The 20,649-nt window shown below is 39.7% G+C and overlaps 1 protein-coding gene across 11 annotated transcripts in view; it reads right to left on the bottom strand.

Annotated features, from left to right (window-relative positions):
* FHIT (fragile histidine triad diadenosine triphosphatase) overlaps window positions 1-20,649 on the bottom strand; it is a 1,484,422-nt gene that overhangs the window by 1,215,495 nt on the left and 248,278 nt on the right. For 2 of the 11 annotated variants that reach the window (XM_043886316.1, XM_043886318.1), the window contains one exon: window positions 20,459-20,547. The exons of the other annotated variants lie outside the window; for them this stretch is intronic. The gene's annotated coding sequence lies outside the window, so the exon portion shown is untranslated. The remainder of the gene's footprint in view (window positions 1-20,458; window positions 20,548-20,649) is intronic. 11 annotated transcript variants of the gene reach the window in all.

The following is a 20,649-nucleotide window of genomic DNA, read 5'->3' as shown; positions in this document are numbered from 1 at the left end:
CTTCAACTAAACAAATTTTTTTAAATTATTCTACTTTGTTACTCATTCAGCTTGTTAGTTATGCATTCTTTAAGTGGTCATACTAGAAAGTCAAATATGTTCCCTTGACTTAATGGAATCTACAGTAATCAATGTTTTACCATTTCCTGAATGAAGATTTTATGTTATTTTAACTTAATTTACCCCACACCCCACTAGCACCTGAGGTTTTATTTTTCAGGTTTTTTTTAATGGAGAATTCCAACAGATAAAATAGTAGAATCAATAATGTAATAAAATCCCCATATCCTACACCGGTTTAATGACCATTATCTCATGACCAGTCTTGTTCCATCTCTGTTTTCACCCACTCTTCCCTCAACCATATTATTTTTTTTAAAATCCCAAACATCATATCATACTTCTTGTCATTTTTTTTGTTGTAGTCACACCACGTGGCTTCTGGGATCTTAGTTCCCCAACCAGGGGTCAAACTCAGACTCAACAACAGTGAAAGTACCAAGTCCTAACCACTGGCATCTCACAGAATTTCAATCTTGTAACTATTTTTTGGTCACATCCTATTTGCAGTGTATTTCTAAAAGATATATACATTTTAAAAAACATAATCACAATATTATCAAATATAAAAATTTAACAATAATGTCAGAATGCCATCAAATATTCTGTAAATATTCAAATTTCCAAGTGTCATAACTATTTTTACAAGAATTTTAAAATCAAAATCCAAATAAGCTCTGTACACTGTGATTGGTCAATATGTCTTTTAATGTTTATTTTTACCTATGTATCTCCTAAATTTCTTTTTCCCTTTTTATTCATTAGGGAAACTGGATTCTTTGAACTAAGGTTTTCCATTGTCTTATTTATATGGTATGGTATTATGTTAAACAAAATATCCCTTATCTATAAATTGTATTTGTTGGTAGTTAGATCTAGGGTGGGATGTTTCGAGAGAACAGCATCGAAACATGTATATTATCAAGGGTGAAACAGATTACCAGCCCAGGTTGGATGCATGAGACAAGTGCTCGGGGCTGGTGCACTGGGAAGACCCAGAGGGATCGGGTGGAGAGGGAGGTGGGAGGGAGGATCAGGATGGGGAATACATGTAACTCCATGAATGATTGATGTCAATGTATGACAAAACCCACTACAATATTGTAAAGTAATTAGCTTCCAACTAATAAAAATAAATGAAAAAAAAAAAAGAATGAAAGTGATAAAGTATCAGCAATCACATATTTATTCTAAAAGTAAAATTAATTTAAATTAAAAGAAGATACTAATCAAAAATAAATAAATAAAGGTTTAATAAGGTTCAGGTTCATTTTTGGTTGCTTTGTTTTACACATCATGGCTGATGGTGTGTATTCCTCTGTCAGCAGGTATGCCACAACTGCTTGTATTCTATAATATTGTTAGTCATTAATGTTTTATGCCTGGATCCATTAATTCATTAGAATTTAAAAATAAGAATAATCCCTTTTTTTCCATTTATTAGCTGGAATACTATTATCAAGAGATAATTCTCCCATCTATATTAACTTAGTAATGTAAGAAATGCAGACTAAATGTTCAATTTTGTACATTTCTATACTATACTTTAGCTTCCCTGGTGGCTCAGACGGTAAAGTGTCTGCCTACAATGAGGGAGACCCGAGTTCAATCCCTGGATCAGGAAGATCTCCTGGAGAAGGAAATGGCAACTCACTCCAGGATCCTTGCCTGGAAAATCCCATGGATGGAGGAACCTGGTAGGCTACAGTCCATACTATATTTTAAAGTAATAAATAACCTGTCCTCCTACGGTAACCAGTTACTGTGTACTGTGTGCTCGGTCGTGTCCTACTCTGTGTGGCCCCATGGACGGCAGTCCACCAGGCTCCACTATCATGAAATTCTCCTAGCAAAAAAATGGAGCAGGTTGTCATCTCCTACTCCAAGGGGTCTTCCTGACCCAGGGATCAACCCTGCACCTCTTATGTCTCCTGCACTGGCAGGCAAATTATTTACCACTGTGCAACTTGGGAAGCCCAACCAATTACTATTATTATTGCTGTTATTGTTAATATTATGAACCTACAGATTTAAAATATTTAATTCTAATCATTGCAGTTCCTATTTCAATGGATGTTTAAATGGTCCCATCTTTGGTTACCGGGAGTTAAATGCCACAATACATTATTTTGATGGCTTCAAACAGTCTATATGCATTTGTATTTATTTATATGTTCATCCTTTTTGGTGCTTTTTTATACCCTTCTGAATTTCAATAGTTTCATCTGGGACCATTTCTCTTCTGTCCATAGAGCTCCCTTTAGCAGTTCCAATGTAGATAAGCTGGTAATTAATTCTTTTCATTTTAATTTTTCTAAAAATATCTTTTTCAAAGGATAAGGGCACTGCATATAGAATTCTATTCTGTAAGAATGTGACAGTTAGACCATAAAGAAGGCTAAGCAACAAATAATTGATGCTTTTGAATTGTGATGCTGGAGAAGACTCTTGACAGTACCTTGGAGAGCAAGGAGATCAAACCAATGAATCCTAAAGGAAATCAACCGTGAATATTCATTGGATTCATTGAAATCCAATATTCATTGGATTCTGAATCTGAAGCTCCAATATTTTGGCCACCTGATGCAAAGAGCTGACTCACTGGAAAAGACCCTGATGCTGGGTAAGATGGAGGGCAGAAGGACAAGGGGGTGACAGAGGATGGCATCACTGACTCTATGAACATGAGCTTGAGCAAACTCCAAGATATAGGGAAGGATGGAGGAGCCTGGCATGCTACAGTCCATGGGGCCCCAAAGAGTCTGACATGACTTAGCAACTGAACAACAACAAATACAGACTTCAAGATTAACAATTACTTCTTTTTTGGCTCTTTAAATATGTCACACCTTTGTTCTTTAGCTTCCCTTGTTTCTGTTTAAAAATTAGCTTTAGATCTAACTGGAATTCTTTTGAAAATGTATCTTTTTTTTCCTTTGGATACTTTTAAGTTTATCTATTTGTCTTTGGTTTTTCAGTAGTTTTACTATAATATACCTACATATTTTATTTGATTTTCTTTGCTTATAGAGTTTCTCAAATCTCTAGCTTGAGGTTGTTCATTAATTTTGAAAAATTCTTGATCAGTATCTCCTCAAATATTGTTTCTGTTACTATTTTTCTCTCTAATTTACTTCTGGCCACCAATGGCCACGCCCAGACATTTTACATCTTCCAATATGTCTCTTACGGAATTTTCTTCATTTTTACATTATTTTTTCAACTCTATGCTTTAATCTGAATATTTTCTACAGACCTATCTTCCAAGTCACTATGCTCTCTTCTTATGTATCTAAAATGTTAAATCCATCTACTGATTCTTAATTTCAGGTACTGTAATTTTAAGTTTGAAGTTGTTCATGTGATTCCCTTCCTAGACTCCAGATCTCTTGTGAAATTCTCTGTCTTTTCTTGAACATAATAATCAGTTGTCTAGAAGTCTGTGTCTGATAACTTCTGAATCACTTCTGATACTGAATCTGAATCACTTCTCTCTTTTGACTATTTTTTCTTTCTTGATTTCAGGTTATTCCTATTTCCTTGCATGCCTACTATTTTTTTTGTAAATGACAGATACATTGTTTATTGCAGAAGTTTGAACAATGTCCTCTTCTTCCAAATAGGATTTAACCTTCTTCCTGAAGGCAGATAGAGTACAGGCAGATCATCTGGATTCAGTTGAGGCTGGTACACTTCCAGTTTGCTTTTATCCTATGATGTAGCTACTCAGGAGACTCAATAAAAAGCCTTGAGTGTTTATCATGATCTTACCGCCTCAAAAACTCTGTGAGACAGCTCACATCTGTGCTTTACCTTTTAATCTCTTATCACATGTTTTCAACAATTTTCTCTCTCTCTCTTTTTTTTTTTTTTTAGTCTCATCCTAGAAGTACACATCAGGCCTCAAGGGAAAATTCCATGCAATATTTTGACCTCACTTCTCTGTCCTTCCTTTCCTCTGAGATGTTGGTTCCTTAACCCCTGAACTCCACTGATCAGGAAAAAGTTAAATTATTTCCATTTCAGAAAACAAAGTTTTAAGTTATATTCCTTAGTGATGTGTTTGTGGTTTTATTTTCCATGATTTTTAATATTTTTTAAAGCCTATAATATTCTCATTATTCCAATATAAACACAAAGAAACATGTAGAAATAAAAAGCAATAAAGTATTGACCTTCACTAGGCAATCAACCCTGAGATAATGTCAGAAAATCTGGAGGCTTCTCAAGTAGGAATATGGAATAGAAGAGAAGGGAGATGTGTTATTTATCACAGACAATACTCAGCACAATTTTATTGCTCCTTGGGGAATCCAAAGCTTTTAAAGGTGCTATTATTATTTGGAAGACCTCCAGAGAGCACTAAGTATTAAAAATAGCACCTGTACTCTGCTAAGTCAAATCACCTGTTTATTACCCAGAGTGATGAAAATCATCTAATAAAATATTACAGAGGCTTGGTCAAAATCATGCACACATTTCATATGCTCAGAGAAGTTAAAAGAAATGTCTCTGCCTGGCTGAATACATATTTTTTAAATGGATAAACTAATTCAATGATGAGATAGAAATAATATCACTTTTTTTGAAAGAATTAAGACATTGAACTTTTTAAAGTCAAAATAAGACCGCTGTAGTAGCATCTTCTGTTTTTCTTACCCAGCATCTATATAAAATCTTGCCTTGGTAATAATGCCTCCCCCTTTTTTTTTCCTTTGGAGAGCCTGCTCCTCCTCCAATCCCAAGAATACAGATACAGGAATGTGACCCAAGCCTGGCCAATCACTGCTCTATTCTACTGACCACAGTTATCAGTTCAGCAATAAGCATGGGATCCAAGTATTCTGATGAGACTCGGGACTCGCACTTACAAAAGCTACTGAAAAGAAAAACTCAGATGAGACTACTGAGCTGGTAGAGTGGATGGTCCAGCATGGTGATCACCACATAGAGAAGGCCTGCTTATGAGTGTAGCCGAAACGACCTACGGCTTCTGTTACAGGAGTCAGTAAAACACCCTTTGTTGCTTACGCTAGGTAAGACTGGGTTTCAGACCAGCAAACAGGAGTCCTCACTAGCATAGCTACATCCAGAAAGTACCTAGCAGCAACCAAGTCTGTTGACAAGAGTGATTAACTCTCAGGCTTAAAACAAATGTCTAGCTGCTAAATGAAACGATGCAGTGGCATTAACAGCACTTCTCAGGTATATGGTAAAATGTGTTCCAGTCCACTGATAATGTTTCTATTTCCCATCTCCATTTGCGATATACCCAAGAAATGAGACCTGAACATTTATCAATAATATCAAATAATGTAGCTCAATTCTTCAGACTCCCAAGGATAGATTACTGTTGGCATTTTAGCCTGTTCCTCACAGATGCTTAGTTATTTGGGTTCTAAAGTTATAAAAGTTATAACTAAGTTATAAAACGGTTCTAAGAAGGGGAAACATTTGTGTGTTTTATGTTTTTAAAATGCTATCATCAGTTCTTACTTAATACTATGGTTGTTGGTAGTAGCTGTAAACAATAGTCCTAGGAGAAAGCCTACAAGTAAAATAAGAACTCCTACAGCCATCTTATTGTCTTTTACGTGGACACAGATTTAATCATATGCACATGCTGGAGATCACACATTTGTACTCATGGCATTTAATTACAAATAAAATAAAATCTGAAAGACCAGAATTTAAATACTAATTATTAATCATTACGTAACTAGTTTCTGAATGATTCTCTGGAGAAGCATCTAATGTTAAATTGTGATATTAAAGTGAGATCAAGGTGAGTCATGGTAACTGAAAACACATGAGGAAGGCACAAGTCAGATTTATTAATTTAAAAAAAAAGATTACATACTCCCTTCCTTAAAATTATGCACTGTCAGTATACGCTAAACTTTGAAGTGTAACTTTATTTCCCTAATTTTAACCAATCAATGTCTCCAGGATGAAGAGTCTAAAAAGAGAAAGATTTTAAGAGAAGTGTAGCCATTTGAAAACCCAAAAATAAATGAAAAGTCTGATGTGACAAGTTTGCTGGTTATTTAAAGAAGAATTTTCAGTGGGCCAATCATGGCTGATATCACATTATAACCATGCCAAAATTCACCAGGGCAGTTGTTTTTAAACTTTTTTGGAATGTGAACCACAATTTTTAAGTTTTTAAGGAGATAGATAGATGATATATATACACATACATAAAAACAAAGAATATCCTGACCACTCATTCTATTTCATTGTTTCATTTCACTAAAAATAAATGCTAATCACAAATCACTAAATTGTTTCTACAACATACTAGTAACTTAAAACCAGATACAAAGCATATGATTTGGCATAAATGGAAGATATTACGCATTTTAGGCTAAGAGAATCAGACAAATTCAAATTATTACCAACACTAATTTCAGGTTAAGACTGTTCTGAAATGAAATCAAATCAACTCTACACAGGGGAGTCTCTTATACCGTTCATTAACTTCACCAAATATTTTCATAAAGCACTTGAAGTGAGATGCTTCATCAGAATGATCTCCTTCTGAACATATTTTAAAACAAACTAATGCAAGCTCACTATCTCAAGTCAAATCTGAAGACAGTCAACTTCTCCTTTAAAAAGAAAAACAAAAACCATGTGTCTCTACAGAAGTCAGTGAAACAGAACGTCATGGGGTAATATTCTAATGTAACAAAGAGGGAGTTCCAGTATCTGCTCTGTTTTACCTTGTGGTATCAACTACTGTTTGATTACTGTTTCTGTAAAGAAAATGTTTTCTTCATGACTCTAAAGGAAGACAATGATTTCCTGAATGAAAAATGTGACATGTAAAGCAAAACATTCCTCATTCCACACCAGTGATTATTTGGCTACCCAGGTTTTCTTAAAGCTCTAACTTCATGATGACTCTTCTTGATATTTCCTTTTACCTTGGAAACAAACATTACCTTTCCAGATCCATTATTAACTGAAAATTCCAGTGCCTTGAATGTCTCTATGTCTCTTTTTCTTTTTTACTTTTTGCTACTTTTTTTCCATTTAAAAAAAAAAAAGAGTAACCTGGATTTTTATTAAAAGGAGTTCCCCTATTAACTCCTGCCTAAGAATTTACATGTTGGCATGTTTGAAGGTGGGTCAGTGAATCCACCTGCCAATGCAGGAGACACTGGAGACTCGGGTCTGATCCCTGGGTTGGGAAGATTCTCCATTCTCCTGGAGGAGGAAATGGCACCCACTCCAGTATTCTTGCCTAGAAATATCCCATGGACAGAGAAGCCTGGCGGACTACCATCCATGATGCAAAAGAATTGGACAGGACTCAGTGACTGAGTGCGCACACACACGTTTGAAAGTACACCCTGCAGACACTGGGCACGGTGCTCACGGTCAACATGACAGACTGATGACGGATGACGGTTTCCTGTCCACTTCTATGTCACATTTGCTAAATTTCTGTTGAGACCACAGGGTAGGCCCAGCTTATGAACATTTTTATCTTCTTTCTGTTTCACAGATCATTCATAATCACACACCAAAAAAAAAAAAAAAGAGAGAGAGAGAGAAAGAAAAACAAATTGTGAAAGTCCTTTCCCACTGATGCTGAAAGCAGAAGCAAATGCCATAATCCTCAGCACTGAATGAATCTGCATAGTAAAAAGGAGCCAGTGCTAGAGTGTGGATGGAGCAGCATTATGACCAAAAGGAGCCTCTTTAAGCCCTGGGGTTCAGTGTTTTTCCTCAAATTTGTCCTTAAAGGTTGAAATTTATCATATTTATGCTCAGCCACCCTTAAGACACTTAAGTGTGTGGCTGTGTGTGAAATAGAAATAAAACCTATAGCTGTTTTCTGGGTTGAGTAAGAAACCAAAAGTGCACAACCTTCAAACAACTGAAGGTGCTACAATAATTCCAAGAGGGCGGGCTGAGAAGGAGGGATGCTGATAGCTTCCATTAAGGGAGACATTGTTAGCCACAATGCTTAGCATAATTTGAGAAGGCATCACAAAGCTTTCATAGGAAAACCCGGTAAAAAAAAAAAATTCTTATTTCTTAATCTTATTTCTTTCAGTCTCTCCTTACTTCATTGCCATATGGGCAAGCAAAGAAGACTAGGAAGAGAAGGGAGGGTGATGTTAAGGAAGAAGAAACATTAAGAAACGTCAAGAAATGTTAAGGAAGGGTGACCCCTGTGGTTGGTAATTTGTCCTGGCAGTTGATATCAGAGCAAAAACCAGCCAAGTTCCCTCTTTGAGTCAGGTCCTTGAAGGACCCAAGATACAGTGAGAACAGGGAAGCAGCTTTGGGATGGCTGGGGCAGTGCTTCTCAAACTAGCATGTTGACAAATCAGCTGTATGTATGTATGTATGTATGTATGTATGTACGTGCTTAGTTGCTCAGTCGTGGCTGACTGTTCTGCAACCCCATGGACAGTAGCTCCCACCAAGCTCCTCTGTCCACAGGATTTCCCAGGCAAGAATACTGGAGTGGGTTGCCATTTCCTCCTCAGGGGATCTTTCCAACCCAGGAACCGAATGCTGGTTTCTTAAAATGTAGATTCTGATTCAGAAATACAGTCTTAGATTCTGTACCCCATGGGGATCTTGTTAAAAATGCTGATTCTGATAACAGAGTGGGGCCTCCGATTCTGCAATTTTGATCTTAGAACAGGGGTTCCCAACCTCTGGGATCCAATATGTGGTAATCTGTGGTGGAGTTAATGTAATAATAATAGAAATAAAGTGCACAATAAATATAAAGCGCTTGAATTATCCTAATGATTCCCCCTCAAACCCCGATCCCCCACCCACACCCCTGCCGACAGTCCATAAAAAAATTTCCACAAACTGGTTCCTGGTGCTAAAAAGGTTGGGGACTGCTTTCTTATACGAAACTTAAACTGGCATCCCATGTCATGCCCCACTGCTGCTTTTCAGGTCTGGTACACTGGCATACTCTCAGCCTTTTTCTTAGAGAAATTTCATGTGACTCCTTTTCCTTTTTTAAAGACACCTCCAGTAGAGAGGACAAAAGTATGGCATGGTAAGAAAAGTATTGGCTCTGGAATCAGACAAACTTGGGTTGAAATTCCATCTCTGCAATTGATTTGCAATCTGTGTGTTTTAGGTGAGCTTTTTAACCTCTCTGAGGCTAATTGCTCCATCTATAAGTGGGGCAAGCTAATCTTTCTCTCAGGGCTGTTACAAGGAACAAATGACATTGTGTGCATACTCTGGTAAATTCATTCATGGAATAAGTGAATAAGGAGTCTAAACACCACAACTCTATCCACAAGGGGTGGAGGGTATGTTACAATGCTTGATTACACACTTACTTTTCCTAATACTATGGCTTTGCCTCTTTCTTAGACATACAACTATAGATTGTATAAAGTTCCAAGGATGTTAGTCAAACATTTCTCCCCACTTCCAATACTTTTCTGACTCTAAAAAAGCTACTCTCTGGTCATGCTTTTAATAAAGACAGAATCCAGGGCAGACATGGTTTTAAATAACATTCCTTGCTCTGTCTAATGGTGAAGATACACTTGGTAATTTTCTTTCAATTAATTGAGTTCCTAGACTCCTTCTTCTGGACTTGGGCTCCTATTTCCAATGACAGATCCCCCTTGTTCTCAAGCTGCCCCATCTAGTCTCTCTCCTCTGACATGAAGTCAGGTTCCCTGGTGCTTCCACAGTAAATAAGGCAAAGGCACTCCCTCCTACCTGTGTTGTCAATGGTGAGTCTGGGTTCCTCTAGGGGAATTTAGAAGATTCATCTCAGTTATCCAGAGGAATTAAGGGGAAACAACTAACATCAACCTTCCCTATCCCTCCCATACCAACAGATTGATCCAGCACTCTAAAACTCAGGGTTTAATAAAGACAGGAAAGGAGATGGGATATTCTAATGAATATAATAAAAACAATGAAGGAAATAGAAGAAAACTGTTAAATTATTGTATTAGTTGCCACAGCTTACTTCCCCTGATGACCTCTGGCATCTCCAAGACGGATGGGGCTGGCAGCTGATGGGTGTCAGATCTCCTAGGTATAACTCCTTACCCTTCTGGGCCCTGTCCTGACTCCTTTTTAGGTAACACTAAAGGGGCTTGGGCACCATAGAACAGAAAGCACATGTCAACTACAGACGTCCCAAATCATGAGAAAAATCAATGATCTTTCAGGGATATCTGCCCCCGACATCACTTCCTCTGCCCCAGTGGCCTCTCTCCCCCAAGCTGTTGTAGCAGAAGTGGGGCCTGCTTCCAGTTAGCTCACTGCCATCTCAGACAGAATCAGAGGAATGAGTTATTTTGGGCTCATCTGTCTTATTAGATTGATCTGTATGATAATGCCATATTTCTAGCACAAATATTGGCAGTTTCATATGACTCCACCTTATATCCTGTTTAGAGAAATAAAATTACACTTACAAAAAACTAAACCATGTCTATGCTGGGACTATGCTGGTTTACACAAAAAGAAAGTCACTCAGTTGTGTTAAGATTTTTTTGTGATCCCACGGGCCGTAGCCTACCAGACTTCTCTGTCCATGGAATTCTCCAGGCAAGAATAGTGAAGTAGGTTGCCATTTCCTTCTCCAAGTCTTCTTCCCAAGCCAGGTCTCCTGCATTGAACTCAGTCTCCTGCATTTGCAGGCAGATTCCGTACCTCTGAGCCACAAAGTTACCTCAAATTCATTTACTAAAAGGCTGAATATTTTAAACAAAAACATACTTAGTGTGACCCTTTTTCTTACTGTCTACTTTGCTGAGACAAGATAAATTCAGCAAACTTCTTTAGGAAACATCTCACCTGGGGCAGCAACTATTGGTCAAACACCATGCAAGCACTGTGCAATTATTCTGTGGAAGGTGTGAGAAGGCCACAACAATAAACAAAACCCCACCTCTGTCTCTAAGGAGTAACTGATCTAGCTGAGGAAAGCGGAAAGAACAACGTGGAAAAGGTAAAGAATGAAGCAACAATATAAGAAATGTCACAAGACAGACCATAATCATTTGCTAAATGAGTAGAATAGAAAATAAGTGCAGTGAGTCGAGAGGCAGGAGCAATCACCTAGAATCTGATTTGAGCCACTTTCCATCTAATTTAGCTCATCAATCACTGCACCCTCCCACCTACTTACTGTGGGAAGTTATTGCAGAAAATGAAAATCACCTCTCTGCCTACTCATAACTCTCAGATGACGGTCCCAGAGATATATCCCCAGTAGGTCTCCGACCACGCCCTCTCATTTGTTAGAGCTGTCTCAGGAACAGATGGAAGAAGAGAACATTTAGGCTGGACACTTCTCTCTCCCGTAGATGGGTTCAGTATGAGAGCATGGGAGCAGGGGGCTGATGGTATATACCTCAATATAAACAGAAGCATCCTGGTAGCCCAGCTTTCAAAGTAACTTTATGATGTCTCTTAATTCTGAATTTCAACCTTTCTGAGCAGTTGCCAATAGCCAAAAGTGGCCATAGCAGTAAGTATCTTATAAATACTGATTTAGATACAAATGAGACCGTGTTAACCTCATACACTCACTGGCCAATTCAGCATTTCCCAGCAAGCTCTCACAGACCCTCCTGTGGTTCCTTGCTCCGCCTCTTCTATTGAGGTCTACACTTGAGGATAATACCTAGCCATGAATCCTATCTCCAGGGTCCTGCAGGAAAAGGCTGCTCCTTTACCCCCGGAGCCAAAACCAGGTGCTCTGCAAGTGGCAAACTCTCAAGGTAGCAGCAGCCCTGGCTGCCTCAGTGTTCCCCGTACTAAAGCCATGTTGAGACATTCTGTGCAGAAATGCCGATAATGCCCTTTGGGAGAAGGACAATGCTGTCACCCTCTATCACCTGGGCTTTAAAAACATTTGCTCACACCCAAGGAAGTATCTCTAATTAGGCCCTATCCCTTACCTCTCACCTCTAATCCATGGGAAAGCCCTTTTCCCTACAGAGTATCCCTTAAGTCCACCCCTTTTCTCCATCTCAACAAATATTCTGCTTCCCTGGTGGCTCAGCTGGTAAAGAATCTGACTGCAATGCAGGATACCTAGTTCAGTCCCTGGGTCGAGAAGATCCCATGGAGAAGGAAGTGGCAACCCACTCCAGTATTCTTGCCTGGAAAATCCTAAGGACAGAGGAGCATGGCAGGCTACAATGCATGGAGTTGCAAAGAACTGGACACAGCTGAATGACTAACACGTCAACACATACCACTTACATAGGCCTCTACCACAGCCTCCTAAGATCCTGTTTCCATACTTGTTCTAAGCCATTCTGAACAGAGGAACAAGACAGACTTCCGGTTCTACCTTTAACAAATCAATTAAATGGCCCTTAATTCCTGAGCCTAAAATCCAAGAGTGCCTTCCTGTTACACTCAAGATCAAATCTAAGTTCTTTGTCCTGGCCCTCAAGGCCTTCTGGGATCTAGTCCTCTTGCTTCCTGAAACTCAGGCCAACTCTCTGGTGCTGGGCTGCAGAAGAGATACCATCACTGGTCTTTTCAAGGCCCAGCCTTGCTCACTACTCTTAACATAGAAATTTCTTGAAGGCCTCCTTGTCCTTCCAGCAGACACTTGGCAAACCCAACTCTAAATACTTCTTTTGGTTCAACCTCAAATCACCTTCTCTCGCCACGTCTCTGTATATACAGCTGTGTGTCTGTGTGTATGGCTATTTGTATACACACTATTGTAGATATTTTGATGGCATATTATCCCAATTCTTGGCTTCCCTGGTGGCTCAGATGGTAAAGAATATGCCTGTAAAGTGGGAGACCTGGGTTCAATCCCTGGGTTGGGAAGACCCCCTGGAGGAGGGAAAGATAACCCACTCCGGTATTCTTGCCTGGAAAATTCCATAAACAGAGGAGCCTGGCAGGTTACAATCCATGGGGTTGCAAAGAGTCAGACACGACTGAGCGACTTTCACTATCACTATCCCAAATTCCACAGAAAGGACAACCTGAGCCAAATACTACCTGCTCCTAATTTATTAGAGCATGTGCTCTCATGGAAGCAAGAGGGAGAGAAAGGGAAAATGAGGCAGGGAAAGAGGAAAAGCAGATCCAAGGGTACATTTCTGAGTTGTCTGCCACTGTTCTCAAGCATAACTGATTGTGAGGTATCCCTAGCCTATCTTCGGCCTTGTGAACAGCAGCTTCTCAGGACAATTGATCAGACAGAAGGGAGACAAATGTTTTCAACCCAACAACCATAAGAGGGGTGTGACCTGGTCTAGTGCATCTAACGCCTTGAGGCAATGGAGCATCTGGGGTTGAGGGTGGGTAAGCACTGATGGGAGAGACTGGGAGACGTCACTGCAACAGCCTTTGGTCACTAGCTCAGTTCAGTTGCTCAGTCGTATCCGACTCTTTGCAACCCCATGAATTGCAGCACGCCAGGCCTCCCTGTCCACCCACAACTCCCAGAGTTTACCCAAACCCATGTCCATCAAGTCGCTGATGCCTCCAACCATCTCATCTTCTGTTGTCCCCTTCTCCTTCTGCCCTCAATCCTTCCCAGCATCAGGGTCTTTTCCAATGAGTCAACTCTTCTCACGAGGTGGCCAAAGTATTGGAGTTTCAGCTTCAACATCAGTCCTTCCAATGAACATTCAGGACTGATCTTCTTTAGGATGGACTGGTTGGATCTCCTTGCAGTCTAAGGGACTCTCAAGGGTCTTCTCCAACACCACAGTTTAAAGGCCTTTCTTTTAAAAATCAATTCTTCTGTGCTCAGCTTTCTTTGCGTCCAACTCTCACATCCATACATTACTACTGGAAAAACCATAGCCTTGACCAGACAGACCTTTGTTGGCAAAGTAATGTCTCTGCTTTTAAATAAGCTATCTAGGTTGGTCATAACTTTCCTTCCAAGGAATAAGCATCTTTTAATTTCATGGCTGCAATCACCATCTGCAGTGATTTCGGAGCCCCCCCAAAAATAAAGTCTCTCACTGTTTCCATTGTTTTCCCATCTATTTCCCATGAAGTGATGGGACCAGATGCCATGATCTTAGTTTTCTGAATGTTGAGCTTTAAGCCAACTTTTTCACTCTCCTTCTTCACTTTCATCAAGAGGCTTTTTAGTTCCTCTTCACTTTCTGCCATAAGGGTGGTATCATCTGCATATCTGAGGTTATTGATATTTCTCCCAGCAATCTTGACTCCAGCTTGTGCTTCATCCAGCCCTGCATTTCTCATGATGTACTCTGCATATAAGTTAAATAAGCAGGGTGACAATATACAGCCTTGACGTACTCCTTTTCCTATTTGGAATCAGTCTGTTGTTCCATGTCCAGTTCTAACTGTTGCTTCCTGACCTGCTTACAGGTTTCTCAAGAGGCAGGTCAGGTGGTCTGGTATTCCCATCTCTTGAAGAATTTTCCACAGTTTATTGTGATCCACATAGTCAAAGGCTTTGGCATAGTCAATAAAGCAGAAATAGATGTTTTTCTGGAACTCTCTTGCTTTTTCGATGATCCAATGGATGTTGGCGATTTGATCTCTGGTTCCTCTGCCTTTTCTAAAACCAGCTTGAAAATCTGGTCACTAGAGGCAGCAGTAATGACCTGGCTCTATAATCATAAGAGTACCACATAGCAACCATACAGATCTGGAGTAGGGCCCAACCTAAAGCTAGCACAGATGAATTAAGAGGTGATGACTATTTAAATGTATCGCTCATGAGTGACAAGCATGTGACCCACAGGCTCACCACTTCAAGAGTTTGCACTCATGGCAAGTATTTCCAAATTTTCTACAGTACTTTTTCTAGCTGAGCCCAGGAACAGCCTCGGGAGACCCGGGCTCAATCCCTGGATTGGGAAGATCCCCTGGAGGAGAGCATGGCAATCCACTCCAGTATTCTTGCCTGGAGAATCCCCATGGATAGAAGAGCCACGACTGAGTGACTAAGCACCGCACAGCACAACCTCAGAACAGAACATTATAATGAAAAAGTTCTTTCCCATAAGTTAACTAATTTGATCTCTACAAACTTGCAACATTCAGTAGGGAAGGTAAAATTTACCTCTGTTCTTCAGCTGGGCAATAGAGATTTAAAGAAAATACCTGGTATGCATACAGCCATGCACTGTCAGAGAAGGGATGAAAATGAAGACTTTCTGACTTCTGGTTATATATAAAAACCTAACATAAGGGCTTCCCTGTTGTTCAGTGGTAAAGAATCCGCCTGCCCTTGCAGGACATATGGGTTTGATCCCTGATCTGGGAAGACCCCACATGCCATGGAGCAACTAAGCCTGTGTACCACAACTACTGAGCCTGTGCCCTAGAGCCCGGGGCCCCCAACTACTGAAGCCCGCACCTAGCGCCCATGCTCCTCAACAAGAGATGCAACCGCAGTGAGAAGCCAGCGTACCACATCTAGAGAGTAGCACCACTCACTCAACAAGAGAAAAGCCTGGCACGCAGCAAGGAAGACCTAGCACAACCAAAACTAAATAAATTAAGTGATTTTAAAAAAGAAACCAAAAATTAAAAAAAAAAAAAGAAACCTAACATACATATACTGTAACCCAACACCTTCTGAGATTTTAACCCAATACCTGAGAATCATATAACTATTTTACTAATTTCACTATTTCACTCAGTTCAGTTCAGTTCCGTCGCTCAGTCACGTCCGACTCCTTGCGACCCCATGAACCGCAGCACGCCAGGCCTCCCTGGCCATCACCAACTCCTGGAGTCCACCCAAACCCATGTCCATTGAGTCGGTGATGCCATCCAGCCATCTCATCCTCTGTTGTCCCTTTTCCTCCTACCCTCAATCTTTCCCAGCATCAATATGAGGATAAATAATGTGATTCTAAGGACTATTCTCCTCTACTGTTCTATTTTTTTAACATATATTGGAGGACAGAAAGGAGACAGTGAAGAGACATGACATAATGCAAATAAGTATAATACAATATTTATTTTTAAATTCAGACTTGGATGATAAAGACAAAAATACTACCAACCTAATGAAAAATGATCAATTTTAGTAAGTGGAAAATGTCACAAAAGGGAAGTTTTTCCACAGCATCCTTCATATAACCCAGCTCTAAATCTCAGAAGTCTCAGTGTATGTGGATCTCCTTAATATTCTGGGAAAAGAAAATACCACTCTAGAAGTCAAACTCCATGTACACCCTCACACAGTAGCTCTCATCATTCTGCACTTGACACCCCTTTCACAGATTTAGCATCACATCGTGATCCATACCTAATTTATGGAGCAAAGCTCACTTCATATAAAGCATCTCTGACCTTCATTGTGGTGTGATTACAAGTCGATCTGCCAATGTTGTTGTTCTTAAGCTTTGATATTTATTACAGTGACGATGTGTCATTATTTCTACTGACCCTTCATTCTTCTCCCATCCACCAAATACACCTACCCAAATGTTCAGAGCTTTGTATATACATCTTAATAATTTGTTGTCCCTTATTTGGCAAGGAAAATGTGCATGGTATGGCATCAAGAAAGTCTAAAGCTCTAGCTAAAACTTCATGAATCTGACTTAAAGTCATATTGGGAGTCTATTCTATGTAGAGAAGTGTGCTAAAAACTAACAGTTACCCAAATGCATTTCTGGTCCCCTTTTCTCCCTTCGAAACCCATTTTCATCCAGGCCCTTTAAAGCTTTAGTTCCCCACTTTCCTTCAGCAAAGTTCCTCCCTCAACCCCATATTATCCTTCCCACACTAAAACCAACCACACTGTCCTTCTCTTCAGTGGTTGTTTCTGCTTTGAGAAGCCCAGCGGGACCCTTGGCCTATACAACTTGGCCCAGACCACCCATCATTGCTCTGAAGACCAGTACCGGCCTGGTATACAGGCCCTGCTGCCCTAGTGTGGTCCCTGCCTAATCCCCAGTAAAGCTTTAATCACAATAAATAAATAGATAGATAATAAATAAATTTTTTAAATATCAAAAAGAATAAGACACTGCCCCTTTCTTTAAAAGTAATATGCTCCAAACTGCATGATGCAACCGAACGGTGGTCAAAAAGTCAATGTACAGAATTATGATCAGAATTCTTTTTAAAAATTTAATAAAGAATTGACCAAAAATAGTAGGAAATACCTCACATGGTCAGAGTAGGTATACTTTCATGAAGCTCTGTGTATATGTTTACGTGCATGTGTGAGTGTAACTGTATCCCTTACTGTGGGTGATCTAACAGTTTGAAAGACAAAGCTTCCCACAGTAGGAAAGACATCTTTGAACACACAAAGATACAAAATCTGTGCATGGAGAATCCCTAGAGTGACACATGATTAGCTTTCAATATGCACATACGATGGTAGAGACTATTACTACTGAGTAGACTTGATATTCAGGCAATGGTGAGAACCCAAACTTAGCTTTCTAAGGCCCATTTTCATCATTTTACTCCCTACTCAGAAATCAGTGTATGCCTTCCCCATAATCACAGAATAGAATCTGATCTCATTAGTATGGCAGTTAAGGACCTCCAACCTTGTCTCCTACCTCCTGTCACCCATACCCCATCTTCTTGTACCATACTGAGGTTATAGTCCCTTTTTGCCATTTCCTAAATATACTCCATATTTTGTTATGGCTGGGCCCTGGCACAAATTCTTCCTTCATGTAAGAGTGCTCTTTCTTCTCTAAGTGACCAGTCATAAACTCATTGCAGATAGTTTTATTTTGTCCCTCCAGCAAATTATATCATCCTCCTCTTGAAAATATTATTCTCTTTGCTTTGAGGATCTCCCCAAAGTTTCCTATAAATATTATTCTCTTTGCTTTGTGGATCTCTGCAAAGTTTCCTATCTTGCTGGTGGTGTTGTCAACCATAATACCCCACTCCCTGTGGTCAGGAGGGAAACCATGTGACAACTATATAGTGACTGGTTCTTGTGACCTAAAGCAGACAGTTGTAATTTGTTGCTGGTGCAAAAGGCAGGTATAGTATCTCCCTGTGTTTTAACAGCAGTCCTTGAAGACAGAAGCCTCAAAGGTTTCCCGGGTGGCGCAGTGGTCAAGAATCCGCCTGCCAACGCAAGAGATGTGGATTCGATCCCTGGGTTGGGACGATCCCCTGGAGAAGTAAACACAATTCACTCCAGTTTTCTTGCTTAGAAAATCCCACAGACAGAGGAGCCTGGCAGGCTATAGTCCATGAGGTCACAAGAGCTGGACATGATATACTGACTAAACAACAACCACCTCGAAGACAGCTGGTCATTAACTGTGCATCAGAATCTCACCCAGAGGGCTTGTTAAACCGCAGATTATTCAGCCTCACTCTCAGAGTTTCTGTCTGAATAAATCTAAAGTGTGGCCTGAGAAACTTCATTTCTAACATGTTCCTTGGTTTTTTACCTTCCTATTATTGTGTAACAATTACTACAAACTTAGTGGCTTAAAACAACGCAAATGTATTTTCTTATACTTCTGGAGGCTGGAAGTCCAAAATAGGTGTCATGGGGCTAATATCAAAGTGTTGGCAGGGCTGGCTCCTTCCAGAAGCTCCAGGGGAGAATCCATGCCTGGTCTTCTAGCTTCTGGAGGCTGCCTGAATTCCTCCAGAAGAAATCTTTCCAGGGGAAGATATGGCCTCTTTCTCACATCTCTTCTTTCTGTTATCATAACTCCTACTATTAACTCTGATATCTTTCTTATAAGAGGCCTTTTGATTTTACTGGGTCCACTTGAATAATCTAGGCTGCTCTTTCCATTTCAAAATCGTTACTCACACTAGAAAGTCCCTTCCAGGGATCGGGATGTGCACATGTTTGGCCATTACTTTGCCCACTTCACCAGGTGATGCTGACCCTGATAGACATGGCGCACATTTTAAAAACCACTGAATGGCCATCACTCTAAAAGCCAGCCTTAAATTTTAATTATTCTTTAGTCTGTCTGCCCCTGCTCTATCCCACTAGATTCAGAGTGTTCTGGGGGTTGGTTTGAATCATAGCCCTTTTTAAAAAATTATTTCTATTTACATCTTCCTTTCTGAACACTGGCAAATACATCTTCCTGGTAAATTTGAGGAACAGGCAAACAGACTGAAATATTAATAGAAAAAAAAAAAAAAAAAACTTGTAAACCCAATACCCTGAAGTAGAAAGAGGCTGGTTAATAAATCACCTGCTTTCCTTACTGTTCACCATAGGTCTTTCTATCTAATTATGCTCCTGGATCTCAAATTCCTCCACTACTGACTATGAGATATATTGCCAGTGATGTCCCAGATATTTCAATTTTTTTCTCTAACCAAATCTGTGTATCCAGACCCATCCTGAGCTCCACCTCAGGGGTCAAAGAAGGGTAGACTCTGGGTCTCAAAGATGGCTTTACCAGCCACTCAAACATTAAAGCTAGAAATCTGATCAGCATCACAGGAATAGGAACTGACATTTATTCCATCGTTGCCGTGACCTGGAAATGTTCTACATCCCCTATAGATGCTTAGTCATTATTTCTTAGCGGTCTTGTTCACTTTTATGTCTCTGACAGTGCTTTGCATGTAGCATATACTCAAGAAGCCTACATTGTCTGACTCACTCAGCAGATTGCAAGCTCCTTGAGAGTAGGGACTGGATCTTCTCATTTTGTTGCCAGCATAAAACTAAGTGACATACCTCACGTGACATTTACAGTACAATGACAGAGAGGTCAGGCCATATGCGAGCAGAAGGGAATAAGTTAGCCAAGCTGGGACAGGGCATGACGTCAAACTGCCTTGAGAAGTAGGCAGAACTTAAACATGATATATCAGGCAGCTCATAGATACTACACAATCCTAGACAAGGACATAAAGTTAAAATCATTTTACAGAACCATAGCAACAAGTCCACAGTTTAGCTTAGAAGCAATTAGACAAGGACCAAAGGTTTTCCAGGAGGTCTGATTCTTCAAAGAGACAAAAGGATTGAAATTGGGTCCTTCAGGTTCTCTTTCAGCCTCCTGATTGTAGTACTGAGGTATTGGTCCTTTGTTCTTGGTGATTTACTATATCTGATTGTAACTCAGAATTCAAACATTAGGCTTTACCTTCTTTTCCATCAGGATTTTAAAATCAATATCTTCACCATTTATGAAACTGTGTGATGTGCTTTGAAGACTTAAGGCATCTTAAGAGAGAGGGAATGTCACCTTGTACTGTCGTACCAATGTATTAAATAATGACTTCTTTAAAAATCAAAAGCTTGTTGCTTGAAATGCTATTAAATTGTAACCCATAAAAGCAGCACACAATCATCTCAATGGTACAAAAAGCAAACTTTAAATATAGTGGATGAGAAGTGTTACAATATAAGAGAATATAATCTAATTTTTAACCATTTGAGTTATATGTAATATGAAAGAAAAAAATCTGATAAAGAATAAGATTTACTCACCATGTTTGTCAGGTAGAGCACCTCACATGTGCCAAGGACTGTAGCACAGTGTCAATCACAGGAACCCCTACCCATATGGAGCTAATAATCTAGTGGGGAGGACAGACATTAAATAAATAATTATGAATAAGTACAAAAGGACAAAATAAAATGACAGTTTTCCAGGAGCAATCTGAACATAGAACCAAGCA

This window comes from Cervus elaphus, chromosome 24, assembly GCF_910594005.1.
Source record: "Cervus elaphus chromosome 24, mCerEla1.1, whole genome shotgun sequence".
Taxonomy (NCBI): domain Eukaryota; kingdom Metazoa; phylum Chordata; class Mammalia; order Artiodactyla; family Cervidae; genus Cervus; species Cervus elaphus.
The sequence above is the reverse complement of the archived record's forward strand: the minus strand, read 5'-3'. Positions and strand labels throughout refer to the sequence as shown.